The following is a 20976-nucleotide window of genomic DNA, read 5'->3' on the forward strand; positions in this document are numbered from 1 at the left end:
AGGAGATTCCCACATATGACTACCCAGGTGAGTAGTAACCACTGAATGCAGAGAAGTCACAGATTCCTCTCAGTCACCGGCTGTGGCTGCTTTATCGGTGGTGTAGTCCGGCCGTATTACCATGATCACCATTTTGCCTCTAGACCTCAACATTCTCCTCCACCCAAAATTGTTCAAATGACTTTGGGCATTGAAAGCCCTTTTCTATAGAACTTACAACCTGGAGGATCCACCTAACCCCTGGGATTAGGAGACGCTGACCGTTACCTGCCCAGATCTGTAACTATAAAGCCTAATGACAGCGTACGTAGAATGTGCTGACAGGTTAGAAAATCACTTGAAGAAAAATATTATGATGGGCCTGTAAGAGAAAGCGGAGGGTAATGATGCTGTTGGCTTCCTAGATCCCTGAGATCTTATCGGATGAATCTTCTCTCCCTTCTGTGCTGCTGAATGTCTCATGGTCCCTACAAGACCAGGTCCAGTCTTTCTGGCCAAACTTCCCTTTTATGATCGACAACAGTAAATGTGCAGTGAGGCCGAGTGTGAATTTCTGTACAATAACAGCAGAGTTTCTCTTTATCCTGACTTTTCAATTTGTGTTAAAAGTAGCATAATTTTCGGACTATAAGATGCTTGAGGAAAATGCGGGGTACATCTTATAGTCCGGATGTACCGACTCTGGCTATGATGGGTAGGTGGGGGAACGGCATCGGCGGAGCATCGGGTCACAGGAGGCTGGAGCCGGTGGCTGCGGCTAACTCCTGTTCCCGCTGCTAAAGAGAAATGAATATTCACTGCATTCCACTCCCATGGGCTTGAAGGGCAATGAATATTCATTTCTCTTTAATAATAGTATCTTGATCTGATTACACCCCCCACCTCGGTCCTGGTATGCATGGCCCCATCCTTATAATTGGCTCCCATCCAAATCCTTGTATGCATGGCCCCATCAGAAAACATTAAAAAACAAATCATTACACTTACTTACCCCGCGCTCCCTCGCAGCGTCCTGCTCTGGTGCCAGGAACTGCTATATGCTTGTAAGCAGCGCATGGCAGGGACGTCATGTACTGCTCACAAGCAGAGCACAGCTGCCAGGACTGTGGACACAAAGGACAGTGAGTATTCATTGCTCTTCAGTAGCACGCAGTGTCAGCCACCGGCTTCCTGCTGCTACTGGCGGTCACGTGTGCAACTACGTAAGAGAAATGAATATTCATGAATTCTCACTGTTCTCAGCGCTGCTTACAAGCTTAAAGCAGTTGCTGGCACCGGAGCAGGAGGCTGCAAGGGAGCGCCGGGTAGGTAAGTGTAATGGTTTGTTTTTTTAATGTTTTCTGATAGGGCCATGCATACCAGGATAGGAATGAGGGTGGGGGCCACTTATAAGTATGGGGCCCTGTATACCAGGACGGGATGGGGCTGTAGGCTACCAGCAGGTGCGTTGGATGCAGTGACGAGCAGAAAACAGAGCAAGTGCTAATGGGTGTTTTTATATACCCAGAGAAAAAGATAACAACGCTTTCTCCATGCAGGGAGTTAATATATACAAGATGCACAGAAGTATTGCGCGGGCAAATATGTGGAAGTTCAGTATTATGCAGTGACAGCTTGACTTCAGCTGTCAACAGTGGTAACAACAAAAAAAGAATTGCTAACGGCGGGAGAGGAAAAAACGGTAGTGTTCAACTTATCAGACTCTGTTGTCCGAAGGGAGGTGGTTGAAAGATTCCACGATGGCGCCGCAGACGGCGCGTCACGTTGAGGAAGCGGTCCTCGATGTACCGGAGGCGCTGTCTCTTAGCGGCGAAGAAGAGTCCGGGACCTTTTGGTGGGCTGCTGTATGTCCAGATGAGGTGGAGGGTTCTAGTATCAAGGCCGCAGCCGCAGATGTAAAGTGAAAGTCTCCGACGGGAGTCATGCACTCTACACTGTCTGCTGTTAAGCGTTGCACAGTACGGTCAGCACTTCCTGCCTGCAGTCGCGTAGGGTCGGCATCCGGCAGCAGTAAGTGGTCACTGGTGCTGTTGCTGGATGTTGGGGGGTGCGCACACAAGCGCAGTTTGTCGTCAGTAGTGTTATCCGCAGGGAGGGAGCAAACCTTCCTCTGCTGCACCTCCTGTCTTTCCGCCAGAAGCCCCAGGTTCCAGCGCACCCCCCTTTTTATATCAGACTCGCCCTTTGCAGCAGAGGTCACAGGTCTGTCCCGGTCAGGTTCTCTGTTCCCCTGCCACACTAGTGGCATTCCCACACTGTTGCCTTTATTGTTCCGGTCCTTCCTCCTACAGGGCCATGCATACCAGGATAAGGATGGGGACATGCATACCAGGATAGGGATGATAGTACCATGCATACTAGGAGGAGATAGGGGACCCTGCATACCAGGATATGGATGATGTTACCATGCATACCAGGACGAGATGGGGCCCTGCATACCAGGATGAGATGGGGCCATGCACACCAGGATGAGATGGGACCATGCATACCAGGGCGAGATGGGGCCATGCATACCAAGACGAGATGGGGCCTTGCATACCAGGACGAGATGGGGCCATGCATACTAGGACAAAATGAGGCCCTGCATACCAGGATAGGGATGATGGGGTCATGCATACCAGGATAGGGATGAGGGATACATGCATACTAGGATGAGATGACGGGCCATGCATACCAGGATAGGGATGGGACCATGCATACCAGGATAGGGATGATGGTACCATGCATACCAGGACGAGATGGGGACCCTGCATACCAGGATAGGGATGATGGGGTCATGCATACCAGGATAGGGATGAGGGATACATGATTACTAGGATGAGATGAGGGGCCATGCATACCAGGATAGGGATGAGGCCATGCATGCCAGGATGGGGATGAGGTGGCCATGTGTATCAGAATGGGGATGTGAGGACCATATATACCAGGATAGGGGATATTAAGTACAGAATTGACCACATTTTTTGCTTCAATTTGTTTTTCCTAATTTCCTCCACTAAAACCTAGGTGCGTCTTATCGTTCAAAAAATACGGTAAGTGTCAATTTTCTGTACAATAACAGAGTTTCCCTTTAGCCTGAAATTTCAATTTCTTTTAAAACAAACTAACTTCAAGGAGGATTGTGATAATCAACAGGACAAACATTCCACCTGTGCCATGATAGATCTCTAAGCTGTGCGTGGCTGAGGGCTGTAATATACATTTATTCCCGCCTGCAGGAGATGTGTTGGCTCCAGCCCTGGTTTCATAGATTTACTAAACGTCATGAATTCCATTATGTTTTCCATCCTAAGGAATTCAGATTACTGCACAATCTCTCCTGAAATGGTGGCGCTAATACTTTCTCTCCTCTTCTGGTCAGGATTCATAGTAGCTCCAATGGTCCACCATAAATGAGGGCAACTCCAGTTTAGTGTTCTCCCCTCGTACATACATTGTTGTTGGGGATATAACATTTTTTTTGTTCTATGTCTTTTTTTAACCTGCTCATTCTGTATGATAGTTTGATTGTGGTGGGATCGGCCTTCCTGCCTAATGTGAGTCTGTAACTCCCTGATAGTCTTGAAAAAAATCTCTCCATTGCCTCTTCCAAATGTCTAAGATCTAAATTTAAAGGGAACCCGTCAGCAGGATTGTGCTAAGTAACCTACAGACACTGTCAGGTCGGCGCTGTTATACTGATTGCATTGATACCTGGTGGTGAAATCCGTCTTGTGGTTGTTGTTTAATCTGTATTTGTAGTTTTCAGTTAATGAGATTCTCGTGCTCTGGGGTGTGGCTGTGGGCGGGGCTTTATGTGGTGCTCTAATTACATATGCATCTGTATTGGCTTATGACAGGTCACTGATCCCTCACTGACCTGCCCCCCATTTTTACATAATGCATATAATAGTGTTGATATTATTGTTGATAATGCCTATAATATTGTGGCTATTGTGAGGCTTAGAAAAAAAAATTTTCACATGACACTGGCGGCGCCTGTCCAATAGCCTCTACCTCTTACTTATAGATGGTACTGCGCAGGTGCCGCCATCACCGGTGACATTTTTCTGGATGTAATTTTTTATGTAAAATAGGGGGCAGGTCACTGAAGGATCAGTGTTATGAATGAGTCACCGAGGAGGAAAAACAAAAAGCATGCTAAGCCCAGAAAACCGGAGAGGTTGGTAACTAGCGGATTGCAGACCCCTGATCTTATCCACAACAACTAGCAGTAGCCGTGGAGCATGCCTACGGTGGTCCTAGACGCCTTGTCACGGCCGGAGAACTAAATAAGCCTAAAGAAAGAAAAGGGGAAATCTAACCTGCCCCAGAGCAGACCCCAAAGGAATAGACAGCGCCCAACATGTATTGCCGGTGAAACAAGATGAAAACACAAACACAGATAGAAAGATAGGATGAGCAAATGGTGGGGCCCACACTAACTAGAAAGGATAGCAAAGGAAAGCTGCTGTCTGCAATCCGAAAAAACCCTGCCAAAAAGATGTCCAACACGTCTGATAGGAAAAATCCCTATATCAGCACTCAGGTATATTCTGAAGACAGAGCAAAAGAGATCAACTGATCAGGGACAAAAACAAACTGAAATAATCAGAGACAAAAATGGGAATTCAGCACTGCCCCAGCCGGGGCTGGCTGAACACAAAAAACTAAGTAACCAGACCAAAACTCATATGAACAATAGCAGAGCAAACTTAGCTTTGAGAAGGCAGGAACCGAACTGGAAACCAGAAGCCACAGGCAGGAGAAATCACCAGCAAGAAAATAGGGAGTCGGCTGCCTTAAATCCAATCAAAGACTCCTGATGTCCAATCGCAGTCCTCCTCCTCAGGTGGCAGGTCTCTGCCATTTAGATCAGCTTCATTACCTCCTTTCACCAACAGAGGGAGTCCAGATAGAGAACTCACTACTCCTCTGTCAGCACAGCCAGCTCCATCACCCTCACCAGAAGCCAGAGGTGAACCAGAAAATGCATTCACAACAGTAGCCCCCCTTGAGAAGGGGTCGCCAAACCCTCATCCACATCCATCCTCATCCACGCCACCAGGTCAGATCAGGATGGGCCCAATCTATTGGTATGAATATCAGAGGCAGAGACCCAAGAATTGTCCTCCTGGCCATAACCCTTCCACTTGACCAAATACTGGAGTCTCCGTCTAGCCAGACGAGAATCCAGTATTTTCTCTACCTCATATTCCACATTACCTTTAACCAATACAGGGTCAGGAGGTGCCGCCATAGGAACTACTGGCTCAACAAACCTCTTCAACAGCGACTTATGAAACACGTTATGGATCTTAAACGTAACAGGAAGAGCCAATCGAAAAGAAACCGGATTAAGAATCTCCAAAATCTTGCAAGGTCCAATAAATCTTGGCTTGAACTTTGGAGAAGCCACCTTCATAGAGATATTCTTTGATGATAACCAAACCATATCACGCACTTTAAACCGGGGACCAATGGTCCTATGCCGGTTGGAAAACCACTGGGCCTTTTCCTGGGAGAGAGACAACTTATCCACCACTTGGTCCCAAATCTGCTGCATTCTCTCTACAACAGTGTCAACACCTGGGTAGGCTGAAGATTCCACTTGCCCTGAAGAAAATCGAGGATGAAACCCAAAGTTACAGAAAAAGGGCGACATCAAGGTGGCAGAACTAGCTCTATTATTTAAAGCGAATTCGGCCAAGGGCAAAAATGAGACCCAATCATCCTGATCAGCAGATATAAAACATCTTAAATAGGACTCCAAAGTCTAGTTTGTTCTCTCTGTCTGCCCATTAGTCTGAGGGTGAAACTCAGATGAGAAGGACAACTGAATTCCCAGCTTGGAGCAAAAAGCTTTCCAGAATCTGGAAACAAACTGAACTCCTCTGTCCGATACAATGTTCTCAGGAATTCCATGCAACTGAACCACCTGTTGTAAAAACAAGGGTACCAACTCTGAGGAAGATGGCATCTTTGGGAGTGGTACAAGATGGACCATCTTAGAGAATTTATCACAAATCACCCACATAGCAGTAATTCTCTGAGAGACAGGAAGATCAGAAATAAAATCCATTGAAATCCATGGCAAGGGCATCAGCAACCCACTAGAGCGAGAACAGGGTTTAGACTGGGAACAAGTCCCACAGGACTGCACAAAATTCCTGACATCACGAGATAAGGCAGGCCACCAAAAAGACAGACTCACTAAATCTCTGGTACCAAAAATACCTGGATGACCAGCCAATGCGGAGCAATGAACTTCAGACATCACTCTCTTCCTCCACTGGTCAGGAACATACACTTTCCCATAGGACAACGCTCAGGTTTGTCCTCCTGAAATTCTTCCAGAGCACATCTCAAATCGGGCGAGATGGCAGAAAGAACTACCCCCTCACCTAGGATGGTAGTAGGCTTGGTCACAATAGGAGAATCAGCAAAGAAACTCCTAGAAAGGGCGTCTGCCTTAACTTTCTTGGAAGAAAGGAGACCACAAAATTAAAACGAGTAAAAAAACAAGGCCCACCTAGCCTGTCTAGGATTCAAGCGTTTGGCCGACTCAAGGTAAATCAAATTCTTGTAGTCAGTGAGGACCACAACTTGATGTCTAGCTCCCTCCAACCAATGTCTCCACTCCTCAAATGCGCATTTCATGGCTAACAATTCCCGATTCCCCACATCATATTTGCGTTCAGATGGGGAGAACTTTCGGGAAAAGAAGGCACAGGGATTCATTTTAGACATCACCGGATCTTTTTGGGACAAAACAGCTCCTGCACCAATCTCTGAAGCGTCTACCTCAAAAGGAAGTGAGACATCAGGTTGCCATAAAACCAGAGCAGAAGTGAACCTCCGCTTCAGCTCCTGAAAGGCCGAAACAGCCTCTGAAGACCAATTCAGCACATCAACACCCTTCTTAGTTAAATCAGTCAGTGGTTTGGCAATACCAGAAAAATTAGCTATAAATTTACGATAAAAATTTGCAAAACCCAAAAACTTCTGGAGAGCCTTCAAAGAAGTGGGCTGAACCCAATCATAAATGGCCTGCACCTTGGCCGGGTCCATTTCAGTAGTTGACGGAGACAAAATAAATCCCAAAAATGAAATCCTCTGTACACCAAAAAGGCACTTCCATCCCTTAACATACAGGGAATTCTCCCTCAAAATCCGGAACACAGTCCGAACATGTTCCACATGAGAATCCCAATCACTAGAAAAGATCAAAATATCATCCAAATAGATGATCAAAAACTTATCCACAAAGTCCCGGAAAATATCATTCATAAAGGATTGGAAGACAGAAGGGGCATTAGTGAGCCCAAAAGGCATCACCAGGTACTCAAAATGTCCCTCCGGAGTATTAAACGCCGTCTTCCACTCATCCCCATGCTTGATGCGAATAAGATTATACGCCCCCCTGAGATCAAGCTTAGTAAACCAGCAAGCACCTTTAACTCTGGAGAATAAATCAGAAATCAGGGGTAACGGATACTGATATTTAACCGTAATTTTGTTGAGGGAACGATAGTCAATACAAGGCCTTAATGAACGATCTTTCTTGGCCACAAAAAAAACCCCTGCACCTAAGGGTGAAGAGGATGGTCTAATATGACCCTTTTCCAATGACTCCTTAATATAAGATCGCATAGCCTCGTGTTCGGGTACAGATAAATTGAAAAGTCGACCCTTGGGAAATTTACACCCAGGCCTCAACTCAATTGCACAGTCATAACTCCAATGAGGAGGCAAAGACGCAGACTTACTCTCATTAAATACATCCTAAAAATCAGCCAAATAGTCGGGAACATCATGCGACTGGGGAGAGGTGGAGAAAACAGGAGTGTCGCCAAGAGCACACCGACAACCCCAAATCACCACAGATACAGATTTCCAATCCAAAACTGGATTATGAATTTGCAACCAGGGAAAACCCAGAACAATGGTATCATGCAAATTATGCAAGACCAAAAATCTGCAATTTTCTTGGTGGTCTGGGGCGACCCGCATTATCCCCTGGGTCCAAAACTGAGGTTTATTCTTCACCAAAGGAGTAGCATCAATACCCCTCAAAGGAATAGGCGTCCGCAGAGGTGTCATAGGAAAACCACAACGTTTAGCAAAATCCAAGTCCATCAGGTTCAGAGCCGCTCCTGAATCCACAAAAACCTTAGCGGAAAATGTGGATAAGGAGCAGATCAGAGTAATTGCCAAAAGAAACTTAGGTTGTACACCACCCACAGCAAATGTGTGTGCAAAACGTTTCTGAAGACAGAGCAAAAGAGATCAACTGATCAGGGACAAAAACAAACTGAAATAATCAGAGACAAAAATGGGAATTCAGCACAGCCCCAGCCGGGGCTGGTTGAACACAAAAAACTAAGTAACCAGACCAAAACTCAAATGAACAATAGCAGAGCAAACTTAGCTTTGAGAAGGCAGGAACCGAACTGGAAACCAGAAGCCACAGGCAGGAGAAATCACCAGCAAGAAAATAGGGAGTCGGCTGCCTTAAATCCAATCAAAGACTCCTAATGTCCAATCGCAGTCCTCCTCCTCAGGTGGCAGGTCTCTGCCATTTAGATCAGCTTCATTACCTCCTTTCACCAACAGAGGGAGTCCAGATAGAGAACTCACTACTCTGTCAGTACAGCCAGCTCCATCACCCTCACCAGAAGCCAGAGGTTAACCAGAAAATGCATTCACAGCAGATCAGTGTCATAAACCAATACAGATGAATATGTACGCAGAGCACCACATAAGGCCCCACCCACAGCCCAACCCACAGCCACTCCCACAACCCCACCCCGAAGCACGAGAATCTCATTAACTGAAAACTACAAATACAGATTCAACAATAACCAGCCCGCAGCTTCCCAGAAAAAGCATGTCTATTAGATGTGCCAATTCTGATGCTTTTCCTAGCTCTTCCCACTTGCCCTGTAGCTGTGGGAAATGGGGTTCGTATTTGTATGTTTGTGGGTTTGTGGTGTTGATGTCACCCTTGTATTGTCAGGTGACATCAAGCCCATGGCTTAGGCTAGTTTCACATTTGCGATTCTGGGCGCAGCGCCCCCTGCCGCGCCTCCTCTGGTAGCTCCGCCTACCGGCGCAAGACGCTGCATGCGTCCTGCGTCCCCTATCTTTATCACTGGGGACACAAGTCATGAGCAGTCTGCGTTTGGCGGCGCATGCGTCCTTTTGATGGTGCGCCGAGCGCAACCAAAATGCAACAGGTTGCGTTCGGCACTGGTCGGCGCACCGTCAGAAGGACGCATGCGCCGCCAAACAGACTGCGCATGACCTGCGTCCCCAGTGATAAAGATAGGGGACGCAGGAAGCATGCAGCGTCGTGCGACGGTAGGTGGAGCTACCGGAGGAGGCGTGGCAGGGGGCGGGGCTTAGCGGTGGCCGTGCGCAGGCCGTCGCTGCGCCCAGAATCGCAAATGTGAAACTAGCCTTAGTAATGGAAAAGTGTTTATCCATTAAGAACCCCATAGTTACATGGTAAATAAAGACACAGCCAGAATAAGGTCTTTTATTAGAAATAAAACAAAACAGTTTTCCTTTTTCAAAAATAGCAAACACAGTTATACTCATCTAACACCTAAGTGCAAAGCACCAAAATTGACGCATCTAATAGATGTGCCTTTTCTGGGCAGCTGCAGGCTGCTATTTTTAGGCTGGGGGGTCAATATCCATGGCCCCTTACAAGCCTAAGAATACCAGCCCCCCAGTTGTCAGCTTCAGCAAGGCTGGTTGTCAAAAATGGGGGGTACTCCATGCCGTTTTTTTAAAATAATTTATTTAAATAATTAAAAAAACAGTGTGACGACCCCTCTATTCTGGATAACCAGCCTTTCTGAAGCTGACAGCTGAGGGTTGCAGCCCCCAGTTGTGAGTTTTGCCAGACAGGTTATAGAAAATACAGGGGATCCAACACCGGTATTTTCATTCATTTATTTAGTTTTAGTGCAGGCGGTGGGTGAGGAATACTCCCATCATCCGCTCCTGCTGTCACTGTACTTAGCAGCAGCAGGTGTAGGTTGATGGGAGTAATAATCCCAAAAGCCCCCACCTGCTGTCATCATTCTGACTTTAATAGAACTCTCCTCATTCTCCCCGTTATCAGAGCAGAGGAGAATAATGAGAGCGTCTTCAGCACCCGCCGGCGGGGAATAGCGCTTACTGTAGCACTTCTTCCCTGCCGGCCGCCCATGTGGTACTGATACTGCACACGGGCGGTATACGGTTGTCACATTTTGCCACAAATATTACACACATGGACGTCTCCGGTACCGGAAATATCAGGACGTGTGAACCCGGCCTTATACACAGTTCTCTTTAAATGCCTAATATTTCTTCTTGAAACTCATCTGACAGAAAATATTGGAGCTTACGATAGTTTAGATTGTGAAGTCTCTGAGACCCATACTCTAATTACACCAGAGAGGTTTCATCACTAGTTACTCATTTATTACTGATGAAGGAAGACTGTTGAGTTTGATCATTTCAGTAGTTCCTAATCAGGCCCCATTATTAATATCTGACGTGTGTCACTTTATGTGGTGGCAAGTTTGGAATTCTTCACAAAGGATAATAGAAAACAAATGGATCTTACAAATTATTTTCCAGCTTCACCCTATACTCTGTATACTGTTGTACACTACTGTCTGGGCACATGGCAGTGTTCAGAAGGGAAGGAGCGCCATTTAGCTATATGAAGGCAGATCTAGCTGGAATAGTTTGCAGACACAATGTATTGGGAGTATAATGAAAAAAGAGTAACCAGCTCACCTGTCCCGGCTAATAGTGGTGCATGGAAGCTCGGATTTCAGTCAAGCCAAACGTGAGATACATCCAAAGAAAAAAGGGGGGTTTCCAGCTTCCAAATGTATAAAAAATGTATTAAGGGCATAAGAACAGAGATAAACGGACATGCCCCATAATGGCGGAAAGCAGAGCAACGCATTTCAAACAATACGTTCTTTTTCAAGCTCAAAAAGAATGTATTGTTTGAAACGCTTTGCTCTGCTTTCCGCCATTATGGGGCATGTCCGTTTATCTCTCTTCTTATGCCTTTAATAAATTTTTTTGTACATTTGGAAGCTGGAAACCCCCTTTTTTTTTCTTTGAATGTATTGGGAGCACTGTTCATGGTCACCTGGCAGCTCAAAAGATGTCCACCATGAACACCCTCTGCTTTCCATATCCCAAGGATTGCCTTGCTCATCTAACACCATTACATGGATCTGGACTTACACAGGGACCTTTAGGATTGGACCATGGTGTTACCTGCTATTCTGTGGTGTTCGATGGCAAGAAGAATAGTCAGGTAGCTGGGTCAGAACCAGAAGGACAGAATACAGAATCAGAAGACACAAGAGTAGTCAGTAGACGGGCCACGGTCACAACAGGAAACAAATACACAAGCCACAAGCTGAGCACAGAGGACTGAACCAGAGGAGAACAGCGCTGTATCTGGCAGATTCCGGCCATGTGCTTTGCGCTTTAGTAGGGTGTGGTACTTTCCAATTGGCTGAAGTAGGGAGCAGATTACTCCAGCTGGACAGCAGGAACAGATCCCAGATGAGATTGGACACACCATATGCATATGCCCTAATATAACTAAATGACAGGAAACCAGAACAGTCGAAATCCCATAAAGTGATTCCATTTTATAAATTAATTCACTGAGGGTTATAATCCTTAGCAGGAGTGAACATTTTGGCTCCACAGCCACTTATCGGAAATTAACACTCAGTGGATGTTGGAGAGTGATAATTAGACATTTGCCATTTTATTACCCAGCACATAGTGCCCAGATTGTGCTCCAGGAGACACCGCAAATTAAGTGGATTCTTCTCACTATAATATTGCTAAATACAGGGATCCTAAATGTTGTTTGCGCACACTGCAAGACTCCGAAGTGAGAGCGGATTTTGCTGGATTGGTTTATAGAAACCTTGTTGCTTTTCAACAGCCTTTGAGCCACTAATAGTGTGGGAACCTCTTTTTCCATTGACAGATGATGGACCTGAGTGGGGACTTGTTTTTTGTGAGATGAGAATTGGTATTATTTTCACCTACATAACATTGATTGGTTTCTTTTTATTCGATATTTGGGAGGCAGAATGAACAAACAGTTGAACACCACACACTACTGGTTCATCCAACAAGGTTTTCTATTAGACTGTGAACTGTCATTGTCTTGGTAAATAATTAAAGTTTTTACATAGCTTGCCATTTTTATGGACAGTTTAAGTAGAAATGTTCAAAAATATAAAACTCAACGATATTTTATTAAAATAATTTTTTTTTGGTCTTAGCAGATGACTGTACCAGGAGATCAGAGGGACAGCTGACATCTTCAACTTTTAAATCTGATGATCTTAAGATCCTACAAGATACAACTGAAGTGATTGCTATTACTCCAGATATATCATCATCCATTCACAGCAAAGATCTGTCATCTGATCCTATGAAACAGGTCCCATCTTCTGATTCATTACCGACTACTAAGGAAAATCAAAGTCACAAAAGAGGCATTAAAAAACAAACTGCTCCTAAAGCAAAGAAGTCATTTTCATGTTCAGAATGTGGGAAATGTTTTACATGGAAATCAAATTTTATTACTCACCAGAGAATTCACACAGGAGCGAAACCTTTTTACTGTTCAGAATGTGGGAAAAATTTTGCACATAAATCAAATTTTGTTAACCACCAGAGAACTCACACAGGGGAGAAGCCTTTTTCCTGTTCAGAATGTGGGAAGTATTTTACATGGAAATCGCGTTTTGTTACTCACCAGAGAACTCACACAGGGGAGAAGCCTTTTTCATGTTCAGAATGTGGGAAATGTTTTGCACAGAAATCACATTTTGTTATCCACCAAAGAACTCACACAGGGGAGAAGCCTTTTTCCTGTTCAGAATGTGGGATATGTTTTAACAATAAATCAGATTGTGTTAAGCACCAGAGAATCCACACAGGGGAGAAGCCTTTTTCATGTTCAGAATGTGGGAAATGTTTTGCACAGAAATCACATTTTGTTATCCACCAAAGAACTCACACAGGGGAGAAGCCTTTTTCATGTTTAGAATGTGGGAAATGTTTTAACAATAAATCAGATTGCGTTAAGCACCAGAGAATCCACACAGGGGAGAAGCCTTTTTCATGTTCAGAATGTGGGAAATGTTTTAACAATAAATCAGATTGCGTTAAGCACCAGAGAACTCACACAGGGGAGAAGCCTTTTTCATGTTCAGAATGTGGGAAATGTTTTAGCAAGAAATCAAATTGTGTTAGGCACCAGAGAACTCACTCAGGGAAGAAGCCTTTTACATGTTAATGTGGGAAATGTTTTAACCAGAAAGCGCTTCTTGATCGTCATCAGAGCAGTCACACAGAGGAGAAACCTTTTTCATTTTCTTAATGTGGGAAATATTTTACTTGGAAATCAGCTGTTAATAAACATCAGAGATGTCACATAGGGGAGAATCCTTTTTATGTTCTTAATGTTGGAATAGTTTTCACTAAAATTAAATCTTCTTAAATGGGTTGTCTCTTGTCATTCCTCATGTTTGCTGACAAAAGGATAAAACTAAACTTCATTAATTCCAAGTGTAAAACTATACCCATAATTCACCCCCTGAAGGTTAGATAATAGGTGACTAATAGAAAAAACATGTACCCCACAGTTCAGTATATAGGGTGAGGTGACGTATACATGCTCACTCTCCAAGCCTCTCATTTCTACAGGTTTCATCGTCCTCACCAAAGACGACTCATCAAGAGACTATTTAATATTGACCTATATTCAAACGAGACTAAAGGAAAAAAAAACCCTAAATTCATGTATCATGTTATCCGAAACAGTCAGAAAACTAGCCACATATTGGCAGATCGCAGACCTTAAACTATATACTTCGTAAGTTTATAAGCCCCTCCAGTGTCAGGAATAGACAGTATGAATTTGAATTTACCAAATGGCTGCAATGAAATAAAGAGTGAAAAATTTAAAGGAGTCTGAAATCTTCCCATACCCACTGTATCAGTAAAAATAACTTTGGGTGAAAGCTTATTTTTTGTGTGCCGAGCTGACATTTTTAATGGATGCCATTTTGGTGCAGATACGATTTTTTTGTCATCCTTTATTGCATTTTAATGAAATGTTGCGGCGGTCAAAAGTAGTAATTCTGGCGTTTTGACATTTTTTCTCATTACAATATTTAGAGATCGGGTTAATTATTTTTTATATTGATAGATCGGGCGATTCTGAACGCCGCTATAATAAATGTGTATGTTTGATTTTTTTATTGTTTTATTTTGAAAGGGGGGTGATTTGAACTTTATTTTTTTTAATATTTTTAAAAACTTTTTTTTACTTTTGGCATTGTGAAGACTTACAGCATTGTATCTTAATTAACCAGATGACTATTTGTTAGCAAACGAAGAATAATAGGATGTTATCTGTATGTTGGCTTTAAATTTAAGTGTTGATTTCTGGTTGGTCAAGAAAACAGACTTTTGTTTGTCAGCCGGTAATATTGACTTTTATTGTGCGCTTATCCTTAAACAGGGCTGGACTGGGACTAAAATTCAGCCCTGGCATTTGAAGTTACACAGGCCCACTAGTCACATGGTGACTATATAATATCTTTGTACACTTGTAGGTTACAAGAAGTGAGAGGAGAGTAACACAACTATATAACATGTAGTCACAGCTGTGCCCAGTATTTAAGCTCAGTCCTATTTATTGCTTTTAGGTACAGTACTCCTCCCAAAGCTCTGTCCCATTTTGTACACACGGTGACAGAATTCCTGACAGAACCGCTATCCATTGGGCAACCAGACCCCCTGGTCATAGCCGCCCCTATCATACCTCCCAACTTTTGAAGAAGGGAAAGAGGGACAAAAACTGTAAATTTTAGGCGACGCCCCGGCCACATCCATTTCGCAACTAGTCACACCCATGTCAACGCCCAACCGCACCCATTTAGCACTGCTGATCACACTGACTGGTACTGAGGGCACAGTGGCTGGCATTATGGGCACACTGACTGGCACTAAGGAAGAGAGAAAACAGAAAAAAGAAAACAGAAAGAAAGGAGAGCAAGAGAGGTAGAAAGAACAGAGAGAAAGAAGAAAGAACAGAGAGAAAGAAAGAAGCAAAGAAAAGAACAGAAAGAAAGAGAAAAGAAAAAGAAAGAAAGGGGAAAGAAAGAACAGTGAGAAAGAAAAAAGAAAGATTAGAGAGAAAGAACAGAGAGCGAGAAAGAAAATGAGGGAAAGACAGAACAGAGAATAAGAAAGAAAGAATAGAGAAAGAAAGAAAAAGAGAGAAATAAAGAAAAATTCTATAAAGATGCTATAGCAGCCTGGCTCCCATTGTAGTGCCCACCTGAGCCTCCCGATGCAGGACATATCATGATCCACTTACATGGCCGGCATCCCCGATTCCAAGGTGATCCTGCTGTCTGCGCTGTTGGAGGAGGGCATGGTGATGGATCTGAAGCATTCCTAGTGCCATCACAATTTCCTCATGAAATTATCTAATTTCCGGTCAGCTTCCAGCACATCACTTCCGATGGAACGTCATGTGTGAGTTTTAAAATGCTGCTCGGGGCTCTTGGCACTTGGCTCCTCTCCGTACAGTTGTGGCCAAAAGTATTGACACCCCTGCAATTCTGTCAGATAATACTCAGTTTCTTCCTGAAAATGATTGCAAACACAAATTCTTTGGTATTATTATCTTCATTTAATTTGTCTTAAATGAAAAAACACAAAAGAGAATGAAGCAAAAAGCAAAACATTGATCATTTCACACAAAACTCCAAAAATGGGCCAGACAAAAGTATTGGCACCCTCAGCCTAATACTTGGTTGCACAACCTTTAGACAAAATAACTGCGACCAACCGCTTCCGGTAACCATCAATGAGTTTCTTACAATGCTCTGCTGGAATTTTAGACCATTCTTCTTTGGCAAACTGCTCCAGGTCCCTGATATTAGAAGGGTGCCTTCTCCAAACTGCCATTTTTAGATCTCTCCACAGGTGTGCTATGGGATTCAGGTCTGGACTCATTGCTGGCTACCTTAGAAGTCTCCAGTGATTTCTCTCAAACCATTTTCTAGTTCTTTTTGAAGTGTGTTTTGGGTCATTGTTCTGCTGGAAGACCCATGACCTCTGAGGGAGACCCAGCTTTCTCACACTGGGCCCTACATTATGCTGCAAAATTTGTTGGTAGTCTTTAGACTTCATAATGTCATGCACACGGTCAAGCAGTCCAGTGCCAGAGGCAACAAAGCAACCCCAAACATCAGGGAACCTCTGCCATGTTTGACTGTAGGCACCGTGGTTTTTTCTTTGAATGCCTCTTTTTTTTCCTGTAAACTCTATGTTGATGCCTTTGCCCAAAAAACTCTACTTTTGTCTCATCTGACCAGAGAACATTCTTCCAAAATGTTTTAGTCTTTTTCAGGTAAGTTTTGGCAAACTCCAGCCTGGCCTTTTTATGTCTCGGGGTAAGAAGTGGGGTCTTCCTGGGTCTCCTACCATACAGTCCCTTTTCATTCAGATGCTGACGGATAGTACGGGTTGACACTGTTGTACCCTCGGACTGCAGGGCAGCTTGAACTTGTTTGGATGTTAGTCGAGGTTCTTTATCCAACATCCGTACAATCTTGCGTTGAAATCTCTTGTCAATTTTTCTTTTCCGTCCACATCTAGGGAGGTTAGCCACAGTGCCATGGGCTTTAAACTTCTTGATGGCACTGCGCACGGTAGACACAGGAACATTCAGGTCTTTGGAGATGGACTTGTAGCCTTGAGATTGCTCATGCTTCCTCACAGTTTGGTTTCTCAAGTCCTCAGACAGTTCTTTGGTCTTCTTTCTTTTCTCCATGCTCAATGTGGTACACACAAGGACACAGGACAGAGGTTGAGTCAACTTTAATCCATGTCAACTGGCTGCAAGTGTGATTTAGTTATTGCCAACGCCTGTTAGGTGCCACAGGTAAGTTACAGGTGCTGTTAATTACACAAATTAGAGAAGCATCACATGATTTTTCGAACAGTGCCAATACTTTTGTCACCCTCTTTTTTATGTTTGGTGTGGAATTATATCCAATTTGGCTTTAGGACAATTCTTTTTGTGTTTTTTTCATTTAAGGCAAATTAAATGAAGATAATAATACCAAAGAATTTGTGTTTGCAATCATTTTCAGGAAGAAACTGAGTATTATCTGACAGAATTGCAGGGGTGTCAATACTTTTGGCCACAACTATATATGCCATGCTTAGTAACTCTTTTCAGCTGATGTAATACATGGGTGTAATGCTTAGGTTGCTATCCTTATCGTACGTACAAAATAAAAAGTCATACCTTTACTTCTCTGGTAACGCAGATAAGGATAGCTAACAGCTAAGCATATTGTAAGTACTATTTTTGCAAGCGTAGTAGTCTTGAACCCCCTTTTCGGCTCTTCTATTTAAACTCTTAAGAATCTGTATGGAGTCAGATGACTGCCCACAGCTGGTGTGGTTGTCAATCTTTCTCCATGCCGGCATGACAAATAAAGGATCTTACTTATTCAGGTCTGGACGATTTCTAATTGGAAGACTAAAACTCCACTGGCATTTGGTGCGTTGGCCGGGAAATCCAACACCTTTCCCTCACCGTTGAGCACTGTAAACCGTGCACGGGGGAGTCTGGGACTCCTTAAGTAAGTCCTCCACCTTGACATTAGGCGTCAACAGGGGCATTATCAGTTATACCGGACTGAAGGGAAGTGACGGATTTCGTATAGTCTAAGGATCTCTGGGAATCGTCTGTATCTGAATACAGGTAAGAACATTTAATAATTTTCATTATATTCGGTAACCTTGTTAATCCAGTATGAATGTTATTCTAGGAATTGAATGGGGACTGTGATTGTGGACTTTTCCAATTGGGGTTTGTGAGAGGCTCCTGTAAGTTGGAAGTTGTTTACATGCAATTGGGGTTATAAAACTCCTGTAAGTTGCGAAGCTCCATAGTGATTGGGGTTTGTTAATTCTTGTAAGATATTCTGTAGAATGGGTATAAAGCCAGTGTCCAGTGTGAGGCTACTGTGGAATAAAAAACTCTGTGTGAACGTTAAATTGATCTAGATGGGAGAATCGAGGGAGATTCTCGTCAGATTAAGGAATCCACTGGATTAACCTATAATAGAACCCAGTATAAGATGAATTTTTTTCGGTATTGTTTTGTCTTCTGTACTTTGTTGAATGTTGTTTCCTGGTAAGTGTGCTGTTTTGTCTGTCATTTAAAATTATAGAACTAAAACACCATAACTATATGTTTTATGTTACACATGAGACTCCTTGAATGTTCTCTTGAGTGAATGTATGAGAATTGGAATATAAAATCCTGACTGTATAGGGGAGTCCAGTAGGTGTGGTTAACAGTCATCTGTGGACTGGAGACAAATCATAGGTTGTTATAGTGGTATACATCACCTAGGTACACGCCACCTGATCCCCATAGAGAATATTCTATGTTGTTATGTTATATGTTTTTCTTTTAATAACATAAAAGAAAAGGAGAGTCCGCGCCGGTGGTGCTCTGAATACCTGATATTAAGAACGGGAATGTCTCTGGATATAAAGAGGCCGTGTCATTGGACTTTATCTCAGCACCTCAGGTCTAGGAGTATGAGGGAACTTTACTCTCTTGTCTTTTATGTCTCTGTGTATGTGTGTATGTCCAGTTCCTAACTGAAAATCGTGTTTGTACTGTTCAGAAGTCCTTGTGAGTATATGTATCTGTCATATCAGTGACCATAGCCCTTGGGGACTTTCATGTTTGTTACACTGTGTTGTCACACTCGCCCCTTACAGGCCTTCCTTGAATGGAGGTGGCACGATATAGAGGTACAAGCTGGTAAATACCTAGGACATAGTGTAATCAGTGAGGATTATTTAGATCCTGGATATTACTAGCAGTAATTGTATTGTTGCTATTGGTTTATTATCTTCTTGTTGACTTATGAATTCCACTGATATCTGTCAGATTTCTTATAAGTGGGTAGAAATCCATTGTGCTCCAGGGTTTATATTGTGTATAGTCCTCATCTTGTTTGTCTTTTGTGTTTAAGAATTTTATGTAACATCCTTATGGGACTTTGTCCCATATAGATATATATATATTTTAAGGTCTTGTCCTCATTATAAGGCAGGATTGTTATTGACCATTTCATCTGATGGCTGGAAAGTTATTAAGATTGTACCAAGAAGGTATCCCTGGAATGAAACCGGATATGGTCCTTTTTCATCAGGTATCCAGAGAGAACAGTCTTCAGATCAAATGTGCAATGTGTCCTTATTGGTAACTTATAGGCTTAACTCTTATATATTATAACAAATAGAGAGTAAAAATTCTATATCCCTGACATTGTCTTTTCAATCTTTAAAAACTAGGAGAAGGCACCACCCAGAGCACACAGTCCTGAGGTGGGGAGATAAGCTATGAACATGAGGATTGTTGTGGAATGTGGTTGTGGTTTTGAGATAAGAAAGGACCACTAGGAGACCCTGAATGTGTCCCTGACAGATGGGTTGTATTTTATGATAAACTTAGTTTCATAAAATGTGAACATTTGGTACAAGAAATGGAAAAGTGTAATGAGAGGAAACATTTAATTTGGCTAAAGTAGAAATACATTTAAAACACTGTATTTCCAGAAGTAACTCTCCTTGTGAGAAGCCATGAGGTCACTTTTCTTATTGATTCAGGAGCCACTAGAACCTTAGAACATCCAGAAGAGATACCTACTATTGGACTGTCTGCTGCCTGCATAATAGTAAAAGGAGTGCATGGTAAGACACACAGAACTATTGTCTACGCCTGTGGAGACACCGGGCCCTCAGCACAGGTAAGAGTGCAATTACACAAATTATATCAATTGTGTGGGAGGGATATGATGCAAGCCCTGATCCCGGGAATACTTCCTACTGCTGCAGGAGTATAGGTAACATCCATGGCTGAGACAATGGTGCTCCAGGGGTATGGAGAATCCAGATACTATTACAGTCTAGATCTAATAACTGCAGGACCATCCTTTATTACTGAGTCCTTCATCAAGGAAGCAATAAAGGTACACAAATGTAGATGTTCACACACCTGAAGAACTACACTGCTCCATGTACTACAGGTATTTTAGGGGTCCTGATGTAAAATATGAGAATTTTCATGCTCTAGATTGTTCTTTGCACACCATATACTGGGATTATAAAGGGAACTGTGCCGTCAGTTGTAAACTGTCAGAACAAATTAAATTGTTGTTTTTGCTTTTTAGAGGCCTCGTGCCACATGTTTCCCTCTCCAGATGTGAAGGTAGATCATGGAATTCCTTGGTGATTTTGTTGGAGAGTGTAAGGAAAGTAACAATGGGAGGATTTGGGTGATGGCTCATTTTACAATACCAGACTGCAGGCATGTTCACAAGTTCTAAAGTGGAACACCATTTGTAAACCCAGTGTCCACCTGCAGCGAGGCAGGGGAACGAGTGAGAAATGCTGATCCTCTCCTAGAATTAGAGTAAGAATTGACCACATACCCAGAATCTTTGTGGTCCTCATGACCTGCAGATGTGGGATTGATAATAAGGGTGATTATATCCTGTCCCAGCTCACCTTGTAACACAACCTTGTTTCCAGTAGGGAGGGCGCCCCCATCTGTAAACGAGGCTGTGATAACAAGAGCCCCCACAGTGCCAGACCCCCATACTCTGCTGAATGACTGGAGGCCGGAACATAAGGTCTTTACAGTGATGTCAGTAATGTCTTCTTCAGCATCCTGGTACATCCAGATAGCCAGGTTTGGTTTGTATTCACATATAAGGGGAGCAGGTATACATTCACCAGAATCCCACAAGGGTACTGTGAATCACCTACTATTGTTTTCCAGGTAAAATCGGCTAACCTAGCTCAATGTGAGTCACCAGAAGGTAG

At 43.3% G+C, this 20976-nt stretch overlaps 2 protein-coding genes across 2 annotated transcripts in view; one reads left to right on the top strand and one right to left on the bottom strand.

Annotated features, from left to right (window-relative positions):
• The window catches only part of LOC141076815 (uncharacterized), a 918929-nt gene that overhangs the window by 43736 nt on the left and 854217 nt on the right, over window positions 1-20976 (bottom strand). The window lies entirely within an intron of this gene.
• The window catches only part of LOC141076789 (uncharacterized), a 52958-nt gene that overhangs the window by 13649 nt on the left and 18333 nt on the right, over window positions 1-20976 (top strand). The window lies entirely within an intron of this gene.

This window comes from Dendrobates tinctorius, unplaced genomic scaffold, assembly GCF_039654945.1.
Source record: "Dendrobates tinctorius isolate UK_male_01 unplaced genomic scaffold, ASM3965494v1 ptg000430l, whole genome shotgun sequence".
In the NCBI taxonomy this organism is placed as follows: domain Eukaryota; kingdom Metazoa; phylum Chordata; class Amphibia; order Anura; family Dendrobatidae; genus Dendrobates; species Dendrobates tinctorius.